Genomic DNA, 7986 nt, shown 5'->3' on the forward strand with positions numbered 1-7986 from the left:
CTTATGGTATGACTTCAGTTTATCAGTCTATAATTGTTTGATTTTTATCTCTATGGATATAAGGATCCAGTATTCTCAATCCGTTTTTATAAGGATAATGTATCCTTGAAATTTTATTTAAAAACTATCAATAAATCTAAAACTATAACAAACATACTTTTATAATATATAAACAATCAGGCAATAGTTAAAAGATACTATTTATTAAACTTACTGACACTTACCGAATCCTTAACCCGGATTTCACCATACGAAAGATGGACCTTCCACCCGGGTTAAATAGGTGTTACTAGTTGTTCATGATTTGCAAGGAGAAGGATATATAGCCGAAAGGGAATTTGACAGATGTAACGGCTAAGAGACCAAGTCTAACGTATAACTTCGCAGTTAAAGCCATTAAACCACCTGATCAAAGCATGAAACGGTTATATTGAAGGAGTGGCTTGAATAAAGGCTAAATAATAGGAGATGCATTTATGATATTTTTTGTATTTATTGAGGCTATGATAAGCTAGGAAACACACTCTGCTCTCAACGAAATTAGCAATACACACACACACTTAGAATTATTGTAAACACTGATCATAATCTCCAACCTTGTATCCTCATTTTTCATATTAATAAAGTGGTGATTGTCATCACCCGAGGTTTTTTTCCTTTGATCTAATCAAGATCAAGGGGTTTTTCCTCGCAACAAATCACGGTGTTCATCTCAATTTCGTTCATATATTCACTATTGTCATCATAGCACTAATCCTCGCAAAATGAATTTGGATACATTATCCTTAGTAGATTTTTGTCCAAAACATTAAGTATTCTCGATGGATGGCTAATGTGGTTGTTTCAAAAAAAAATGGAAAGTGGAGGGTGTGTGTCGATTTCACTGATTTAGAACAGGCATGCCCCAAGGATCATTTCCCATTACCACATATAGACTCCACGGTGGATGCAACAGCAGGACATGAAATGCTTACTTTTATGAATTCTTTCTCTGGATTCCAACAAATTCATATGGAACCATCTGATCAGGAAGACATAGCATTCATGACTCCTACTGGAATATATTGCTATGTTGCCATGCCATTTGGACTAAGAAACGCAAGTGCAACTTATCAACTCTTAGTCAACATGATGTTTAAAGATCAGCTATGGAAAAACATGGAAGTCTTTATAGACGACATGGTTGTCAAGTCCAAGAAGGCTAAAGATCATCTTAAAAACTTGGAAGAAGCCTTTAATATCCTTGACCAGTATAACATGAAACTCATTCCGTCTACATGCCATTTTGGTGTTAAGACAGTAAAGTTCCTTGGTTATATGGTCACTAAGAGGGGTTTAGAGGCTAGCCCGAAACAGATAAAGGCCATCATCAACCTGAAGTCTCTCGTGAATGCAAAGGATGTAGAAAGGTTTTATGGAAGAATTGCAGCCTTGAATAGGTTCATCTCTCGATCTTCGGAGAAGTGTAAGGATTTTTGTAACGATTCCGACGAAACCCGGTATACCCTAACCGGTAGATAATAGTTACGTTATATTTAATGTCGGATACATGAATTACTATAGTAATTATACGAGAATACATGGTTCATTGTATTGATTGTACGTGAATATATAATTCACCGTATTGAATATGCGATCAATCGATCGATAGTTATTGAAACCCGAACGAATCGATGGTTCAATTATAGACGATATCTATAATATTTAGTGATTTTACGAAGCATTAATGCTTCGGGATAAGTAAAGTACGGCACAGAAAAAGAATTTCGATTTAATGTACGTCGGTACGTTAAACGAAACCTTTAATACCAAACCAAGCAAGAGATGATCGATCAAGCCGAAAAAGATGCGCGATAACTAATGATATGATGTTTTAAGTTAATAAATGTCATGGTTTAAGTTTTTTAATCGGTTTTATATAAATTTCAGTTTTAAGCCGAAAAACGACCGTTTTAACCTTGTTTTAAGCCGAATTAAACGTTTAACCGAAAAACGAACTGAACCAGATTATCCAAAACATTATCCAGATTTCCAATATCCGAATATGTGGCTAGAAATGGAGAGGTGGGTCCCACCCCACCCCCCATGAATTCCGATCGGCCCCCATGGCCCCATTCCATTCATTTCATTTTTTTACAAGGCATTCCAACATTATCCACCAATTCTCTCAAGATCAAGAACCAAAAACCGAGATTTTTAGCAAGAACAACGAGGTAAAGATCGAGTTATATTCGTGTTCATCATCCTTTCTTGAGTTTTCTTGCAAGAAAATGAGGTTTCCAAGTGAAAAAAGGTGAAAACCTGAGATGGAACCGATTCTTGCATGATCAAGTGATGTATACAGGTTATACAAGGGATCTTGGTCCAAGAAAGGAGTTAAACGAACCAAAAACGAATTTTTACAGTTAAATCTTTGTTTTTATATCATAACCGAAACCATGAAAGAAATGGCTTGATTGTGGGTGTAACTTGCTTGGTGTGGTGTTATTGTGCTTGTAGGTGTTGTATCTAGTTGCTAGCAAAGGCTAGAAAGCGAGATTCTTGCGGTTTGAAGCTATAAACCCAAGGTAGTTCGGTTTTGTGTGATATTTGTATTTTTGGACAGATTGTGATACGTGTAGAGTTAGATCATGAAATTTTACAGAGGTATTAGATATAAGAAAATATGAGTTCTGTGAATTTTTGGTAATTTTTGGATAAAGGATAAATATTTGGTGAATTTAATGCTCGGTTTTGGCCAAAAATGGTGAAAAATAGTTAAATATCATGAAAAATTCTGGAAAATTGCAGATAAGCTTTTTATATCATGTATAAGTCACACACAAAATTTTAAGTCAGTTGGAGAAGTCTAAGTAGGCTTTTCAGTTAAACGAGTTCTAGGAATTCTAGCTCGGTTTTAGTGAAAATGGCATGTAAAAGGGGATTTTGGTACTGGAAAAATTACAGGAGACTATGTAGATGGCAGGGGACATCCAGGAAAAATTTGGGATTTTTCTAAGATCGTTTGGTATTTACGACATATTTAGCGTTTAAATGGTGTGTAAAAATAGATAAATAAATTTTAAATATAAGAATTAATTCTGGAAATATTTTTATAAAATTCCCCACTGTTAAAAAGTGATTTGTGCAAAATTTCAAGATCCGAGAGTAAACGGATAATTATTTGTGCTAATTATCAAACTTTTAAAGTTAAAACGCGTAAACCGGTGAAGTTCGCTTAAGCGAGCTGATGGTGTATAAAAACCCTAAAAATGAACTATTTTCATATAAATGAGTTAAAAAAGTAAAAATAAATCATCCGAAAATAATTCGGATGATTTGAGTAATTTTAACCTATTTTAACAGTTTCCGGTACGCCAAAGACGGAAACGGGTCCCGCAGCCAATCGGGACGTCTAAACCGAGCTATAATTTCACAACTTTAACTAAATGATCAGTCAACAATTATTTTCGGGTCGTGTGTGACCAAACTCAATTTTGGAACATAAAAACGGATAACCGTGCTAGGCACGCAAAACGAGAAAAACGACTAATAGTAATTGTGACCATGGAACTCTAAACGACATCACAATCTGAGTCCGGAGAAGTGTTTCTGGGTTAACCTTGCCCCCAGAACGGGTACAGTGCTGGGTTAACAGTGTCCCCAGATGTACCGGTTAACTTGGTTAAAGTTATATTAATAATGAGTGTATAGTAACGATCGTAGGGATCATATTACAGATTGGACGTGTTAACTGATAATGATTGTTGTTACCTGCTTGCATGTGCTAAGGTGAGTTTCACGAGCCCCTTTTTCTGAATTGTTTTCAAATATTTTCCCGGGGCGGAAAGCATGTTACTATTGAAATGATTAAATACATACTGAACGCATGGATTTGCGTGTATTTATAAATATTTGATTGTACGGGAATCGTATGGAATGGGTACATTACTGGGTTAACTGTGTCCCCAGATGTCTTTGGAAGTGTTACTGGGTTAACTGTGTCCCCAGATGTCTTTGGAAGTGTTACTGGGTTAACTGTGTCCCCAGATGTCTTTGGAAGTGTTTCTGGGTTAACGTTGCCCCCAGAATGAGGACAGTACTGGGTTAACAGTGTCCCCAGATAATATTATATTTTGATATGGATTTATCATGGTTTACTCAAATTGTGAAACTCACCAACTATTCGTAGTTGACCCGTTTTCTCACATGCTTTTCAGGTACAACTAAGATGAAGTGATTGCTTACGTGCTAAGTGCTTGATGTGTGTAAGATTTGCGTGCAGGATGTTAGGATACATTATAACAAATAGAATTGTGTATCGTATTGTATGATGTGTGTATCACCTAGACGGTAATGAAATACAAATAATGTAATTCGAAGTATATTAATGTATTAAGTTTTCTTTATAAACAAGGTGGTTGATATCAGACGAGTCTGTCGCACCCCGTTTACGTTTCCGCTGCGGTTGCGGGGTGTTACAGAACTTGGTATCAGAGCCATTGGTTATAAAGGAATTAGGATGTCTTTAAAAGATACCTAAAATATAACCAGTAGCTCAAGTATTATATGATCTGAATATCAACTAATAAATTATAGTGACGAGGTCTGGATGAACTTGGATGGACAAGTGAGTTATTATGGTCCGGAACATAATAACAGACTTGTCCGCACGAGGGAATTCAGGGGAAGTCACGGGGTACATTAATAGGTAAAAATGGCAACATATGTGTAAAGTATATAATATTATTTATACGTGCTAATGTGTATATATATATGTACGTATCTTGTGGGTACATGTATTGAGAAATAGGACCCGGATAAGGAACCGGGGGGATGAAATAATAAAAGTACTGAGGATGTTGAGATTTCTAGAGCATCGGTTGATGATAAGTCTGACTTATCGGGCAATAGTTATGTTAGTACCGAGTTAGATCTCCCGTTTGACATTAACCAGAAATATCAAATAACCGTCACTCCCAACCAAAATTGATAAATCCCTTACCCTACCAATACCGGTACCGTATATTCTAATAACCCCAGATGTTCACCCCGAACCGTCGACCCTCACGTACGGACGGACCCGTACCTGAACCCATTCTTATTCCATTAAGGTAAAGGAGTAAATAAATAAATAAATAAATAAAATAAAATAAAATAAAATAATAATAATAATAGTAAATTTGATAATAAATGAGCAGATAAAAATAATATATAGAAATATATATATGTATTTCTCACTCTCAAGCATATGAGACATACCACCTCCAGATCGAGAATTACCGATTTTAGCGAACCTAGAACGCCTGATGACATTGACTGAGCAAGTGATAGAATTTCCCATAATGGTAATTGATAATATTTGAAGGTAACCCATGTACGCGATCACATTGAACCTTGCAACTCCCTATGCTAACCCTACATCCGTTAGATACCTATACCCATGTATGCTCGAATAGAATGATTACCCGTACACAAAGAGGTGTTGGAATCATTATAGCATAGTTGGTTATTCGTTCGTAGGTGGTATACCGTGTATGCCGGATATACGAATAGACACGGATATTATAACTCCGAGGTACGTAATCGTTTGGTGCTCACGGTGAGCATGTATCGGTTATGCTGACATGCAGAAGGATATTGAAATCAAGCATAGTAAACATTAATCTGTGTTGAGAAAGATCTATATGTCAGATGGTGACAAGGGTTATGAATCATATTTAGACGTTAACCGACGTCAGGCTAAGTCCATATGTTATTATATTTTTGGGACATATATACTAGATGCCGGTATGTGTAATATATATGATAATATCTGGTGTGTATGTGTACCTGTTGTTATGATTGAGCTGGTAACGAGTTACATGGTGAGATTAGTATTGATTACTGCGTATGGGATGAGTACGGCAGAATGACATAAAAAGAGTAACTCCAATGATGGAGATTGATATGATTCAGTTGATTGCTCAAAGATAGCAGATGATGATACCGAATGTCGTATCACAGATCACTGCTAGTGTTGATGCAAATGTGATCGCAGAATTATAGATCGAGCAATCACATGATTATGAATATTTCAACTCTTAATGTTATTACTAAGAGTGATAATGTTCCACCGAATACTATTATGACTACAAGTATTAGTTATAAACTAAACATGAATAGTAGTCGTAACGAATTAGATCCGGTATGAAGGATATGTTTGTTGTTTGTGTTAAGGGGATTATTAATAGTTTACTGATGGTAAAGGGAGGAATAGATTAGCGAGTGGATAGAAAAGATCAAAATGGTTAAGGATATTGGTAAGAGTCTAGAACATTGTGTAGTGAAATATGCTACAGATATGTTGGTAGATTATGTTGTATCGTGATGGAACACGATGGTACAAAATTATAGTTAGAAAATTATTGCTCAGATGATATGGTCAGGATTTAAAATTCTTGTGCTAGAGCACTTTTATTCGAGTAATTAAACTCAGAGATTGGAAAACTGAGCTATGAAAGATAGAAATGTTGTGTGCTGATCACTTAGAACACGCTAATCGTTTGAAGGAATTGTCATGTCTGGTAACATGGCTAATTACTTCTGAAACTAAGCGAAGTGAGCGCTATATTGGGGACTAACTCCATCGATAAGGAGTATAGTCAACCCTGTAAAATATACAACCTTTGGAAGGGTTGTGTCACAAGCCAGCATTGATATAGGTGAGACGTCGAGTGTTAAAGAAGAGAAATGATAAAGGTATAGTGCAAGATAGACTTTTGAATAAGTAGGTATGTCCTACAACCCAGAATTATACTAAGACTAGTTCTGGTGTGAAAACATGAACCGCATGAAGGGTCCTTCCCTAAATGTGGAAAATATGGTTATCGGCAGGAAGAAGAATGTCGAGTGATAGTAGGCCACAGGTGTGGTAAAGATGGACGTAATGCCCCAATTGTAGAACCAATTGAAGCCATGTGAACCGGCAACCCCAACCCATTCGTGTACAACCACTCCGAACCCAACAACCTCAATAACAATCCATCCAAAGAAATCAAATTATGCCAAACAGTTGTACTTGCAATGAATGTGGCAGTACAGAACGTTTCAAGAGAAATTGCCCAAAGTTGAACCAAGTTGTCGTTGGAAGACGAACCTCAAGACAAGCATCAACCTCGGATCAAGCAAGGAGCCGTGCTTTTGTGAGTAATTCGAATAAAGCACGTCATAATCCAAAGGTGGTATTAAGTACGTTGTAGTTTTAAATCAATAGGCACCAGTGATATTTTTACGGTCGTCGATAGTAGTTAATTCCTGTTAATCTCCTACCCTTTGGAAAGATACCGATTAGTGAAACTATAGAACCCTATACTGTAGAATCGCTAACGGTAAAACCCTAATGGTTAACTAAATTGTACGGAATTGTCCTATTATTCTGAACGATTAACCTTTCCTTATTGACCTACGACCAGTAAAGCAAAGAAGTTTTGACGTAATAGTTAGCATGGATTGGCTAACTCAACATGAAGCTGAAATCAAATATGAAAAGAAGATGATTAGAAGATCTCCTTCGGACGATGAAGCGAATTGATACAGAGAAAAGTGTACAGTATTATGTTACCACTCTAATCTCATCTTGAGATGTTATAATATTTACGACAAGAAGACGTGGTGTATTTAACAAACGCGATTGCCAGAGTATTTTAAAATAAAACATTTAGAAGATATCCCGATGGTACGCGAATTTCCACAAGTTTTCCTGGAAGAACATCCTGGATTACCGCCAACCCGACAGGTCGAATTTAGAATCGATTTAATACCTCAAGCTGGCCCTGTTGCTAAGGCACCCTACCGACTTGCACCGTCCGAGATGCAAGAATTATCCAATCAGTTGCAAGAATTATTGGATAAGGTTTTATACGACCTAGTTAGTAACCATGGGGTGCCCCAGTGTTATTTGAGAAATGAAGGACTGAAGTGTTAGGATATGTATTGGTTAGAGAGAATTGCATAAAGTGACGATCA

Source organism: Bidens hawaiensis, unplaced genomic scaffold (genome assembly GCF_021521415.1).
Source record: "Bidens hawaiensis isolate Kalapana, Puna unplaced genomic scaffold, B.hawaiensis_p1.1 tig00048325_1, whole genome shotgun sequence".
Taxonomy (NCBI): Eukaryota; Viridiplantae; Streptophyta; class Magnoliopsida; order Asterales; family Asteraceae; genus Bidens; species Bidens hawaiensis.